The sequence below is a fragment of the Balaenoptera physalus genome (assembly GCF_965194825.1).
Source record: "Balaenoptera physalus genome assembly, chromosome: 8".
Lineage (NCBI taxonomy): Eukaryota > Metazoa > Chordata > Mammalia > Artiodactyla > Balaenopteridae > Balaenoptera > Balaenoptera physalus.
Window position 1 is genome coordinate 5,690,861 of NC_138887.1, and position 3,784 is coordinate 5,694,644.

Sequence of the window (3,784 nt, forward strand, 5' to 3'; positions counted from 1 at the left end):
GGGGACATGCCCACCTCCTGCCCCCTGGCCTTACTGCTCACCTGCTGAGGAGGGGGTGCTGGCAAGACTTGCCCAGGGCACAGCCCATGGGCATAGCCTCACTAAAACACTGGAACCTGTTAAAAGATCAGTTGAGGCGGGACAGACCGCGGCCGAGGCAGGGGAGCCTCAGAGCGGCCCCCGCGCCCCACAAGGGGACCCCGAACGAAGGTCAGGAAACTGCAATGGGGGGAAAGCGAGGCGCTCTCGGCAACCCGCCCCTCCCTCGTCACTTGGTCACACGGGGCGGGGGCGGAAAGAGGGAACCCAAGGACCCGACGTCCAGACAGGAGCAATGATGTTGCCCGAGCCTGGGACCTGTTGCTTCCCCTGGGAGGTCAGCGCCGGCCGAGCTCCTGATGGGGACACACTGAGAACGCTCGGCAGGTTGTACAGCTACGACACGACGCGGTCCCGAGTGACCCTGATGGCTCGGCACAGATCCGACCAGCGCCCGATCCTCGTCTGGACCAAGTTGGTGGAACCGCTCCAAGCCCAGGTGGGCTCCCTCTACACCGTCCTTGGGGAGCTGGGTCACCAGAAGGCTGGAGGCCGCGTGGTGAAGGCCCGGGTGCCGGCTTGTGTGGGAGGCACGAGTCTCCCCTGGTTAGAACAAGCCGTCCGGGAGGAGAGGCTGTACCAGCGCAAGGGGGCCAGCAGCCAGTAGAGAGCAAAACGGCAGCTCGTGGCAACGCCCTTCCTCACCCACCTGCCCTGGAGCTGCTGCAGAGAAGATGCAGGCGCTTCCCCCGAGTGACAGACTTCGGAGCTGGAGAGAAGAGGGGAGGGGATGCTCATCGGGATCGCCCCAGAAAAGGGAGCCTAGAGATCAGAGGCTGGGTTCCGGGGCGCTGGGGGCTGGGCCTCGTTGGGTCCTGGAGCGTTCCAGAAGGTCCTGGTGAATAAAGCCGCGCGGTGTGACGAAGAGGAAAAAAGAAAAAGAAAAAAGAAGATTAAACTGAAGCATATTAAAAATTTTAAGAGTTTATTTGAGCAAAAATCAGTTGACTCCGGCAGAGCCAACCCAGAAGTGGTTAGGAGTCCGGGAAGGGGCGTTTATACAGCAAAGGCAGGAGCAAAGCAGTGAAATTATTGATTGGCTGTTGCTTAAAGCCTCGTTGGCGGTTTGTGATGGGTTGTCACTCCCAGACTTGGATTTTGGTTTGCCGCCTTAGACCCCCGTGGCATCAGAGCCCCTTCCGTCCAAGGGCTTCACTGTTTAATGAAGTTAACAAACCTGATCATTGCAATTGTGTGTAAATGCCCACAAATACATACATGTTCATAGTTGGCAAAAAAAAAAAAAAAAATCGTTAAACTATCAGTTATCTCAAGATGCTCATTTAGAAGAAAAATCATTCCATTTCTTAATTATTTGGTTTCTATGTCTAGAGTGAAGTGGCAGCTTAAAGTAATGGTGCTAGATTAGGTTGGGAGGAGGGAACCACCAGCATTTCAGCTCTGACTCTGCAGTGTAACACGGGTTAAGGAGTAGATTTTCTCATTTCTAATGAGGATACAATGCCAACTTCTTAATGGGATTTTTATTAGTTTCCTCTGGCTGCTATAAAAAAATTGCTACAAACTTGGTGACTTTTTTGGGGGGGGTTACCCGCTGCACGGCATGCAGGACCTTAGTTCCCCCAACCAGAGATCAAACCTGCAAACTTGGTGGCTTAAAACAACACAAATGTATTATCTTACAGTTTTGGAGGTCAGAAGTTCAAAATGGATCTCAATGGGCTAAAAACCCATTGAGGGGCTGCAGGGCTGTGCTCCTTCTGGAAACTGTGTCTTTTCCCGCTTCTGGACACTGCCTGCATCCCTTGGCTGGTGGCCCTTTCCTCCACCTTCAGGCAGCAATGGCTGGTCAAGTCCTTCTCACTCTGACCCGACTCTCCTCCCTCACTCTTTCACTTATAAAGACCCTTGTGATCCCACTGGGTCCACTCAGATAATCCAACATAATCACTCCATCTCAAGATTCTTAAATCAATTATATCTGCAAATTCCCTTTTGCCATGTAATCTAACATAAATCCAGGTCCCTAGAATTAGAGTGTGGACATCTGGAGGGGTCAATATTCTATTCTGCCTACGACAATATTATTGAAAAGCTTATAAGAGGAAGTGTGTACAAAATGTTCAAAATATGTGATGACAAAATTATTCCATTTTTTTCTCATCCCCCCCTTCTCCTCCTCCTCTTCCTCCTCTCTCTCCCCTTTTATGAGACTATATATTTTTTAATTGATTTTTTGCATCTTTCATTTGAGGATCTAATCTTATTGCTATTTACTGCTTTTTTCTCCTTCTCATTTTATTTTCTACAGTCTTGTTTTCAATATTTATTTCCGCATCCTTGAGTCTTACAAAGTAATCCTGTTTGACAACCAATTCCTGCCTGCTGTCCCCTCGTGACTATTTCTGTCTCTTGCTATATTCTCACACCATAGGCATACTCTATATTCACCTCTTGAATGCATCATTTATGAACCATATTCTCAAATGTTTTCACTGTTATGTTACCTCCAGATGAGCAGTTTTTTTCTCTTGAGCTATGAACTACATTGACACTTTATGCTTGAGTAAAACTCAGGACACCTCCTTGTTTATCTGTTTTAAGGGAAATGTTTCATGGTAGGTTTTCATATGCTAAAGTTTTCCTCACATATTTGCAGAACTGTTCATGGAGAAAGAATTTCATCGCTGTGTCTGAGCAGTACAGCAAAGTAGAACTTTATCAAGTATCTAGTCAGCAAGATCAATGCAGACAACTAATATAATAACCCAGCACACAAAATGACATTAATGCAAAATTGAATTTTTGAAGTGCATGCAATGTACAGTGGAATAAAGTGGAGATGGGCCATTGCCTAAGGCATTTGATAAACCTAGGATGCCAGAGTGGATCACTTGAAGTTGAAAACACATATTTTTGAGGTAAGAATTGCCCTGATGTATACTCTTTTGTATTCAATTCATTGAAAAATATACTTTGAATCACTTAATTTAATATTACTTTCATGGATGCAAAACAAAGAGGGTTCTGTGTATCTTACTGACTGCATCCCCTCTTATTAATTATTGACAAAAATAGTAATAATTGGGATATGCTAGGTCTAAATATATTCCAGAAAGATGTATTAATTACAAAAAATGTTTAACATGACCAATAATATAATGTTATGTTGTAATATAAACACGGTCTATGTCTAAATAATGTTGGAAATCAGAAAATGTCCAACAAATACTCAACAATTGGTTAAGTATTTGAAAATATCTAGTTAATATACTGAATTTTTCCACTTTATCTCAATATTTGCCATTATAGAAACACAGTTTCTAGAAAATTAATTGTTTTTGTCCTTTTACATTTGCTGCCTAGACAGTATTCCACCCAGAGAGAATACTATAGTTACCTCATGATAATGTATATTTTCTTGGTAAAGACAGGATCATCAACTCTCCATTAGCAGTGCAGGAATATCAATGATAGTCAAAATTACATATGTGTTTTGCATAATATAAATGAATAGAATTAGTATAAAACTGATCTTGTTTGACCAGAACCCAAAAGCATCACTGCCATTCATCTGTAAGGCCCTGAATTCAATTTCAGTGCCCTGGACCAAAAATAATTTTAGCAATATGGCATTAAATTTCAGACGTTATACTTGAAATTTGAGTCTCCTTGATTGGAACTTCTTTCACCTGGACCAGGTTGAGCTAGCCAAGACTGGGCC

General features: G+C 44.2%; 1 pseudogene across 1 annotated transcript; it reads left to right on the forward strand.

Annotated features, from left to right (window-relative positions):
* The first annotated feature begins 296 nt into the window (after positions 1 to 296).
* On the forward strand, positions 297 to 829 carry LOC309665383 (CST complex subunit TEN1 pseudogene; annotated as a pseudogene). Its single transcript has one exon. The product of its transcript is annotated as a CST complex subunit TEN1 pseudogene (transcript).
* The last annotated feature ends 2,955 nt before the right edge of the window (positions 830 to 3,784 follow it).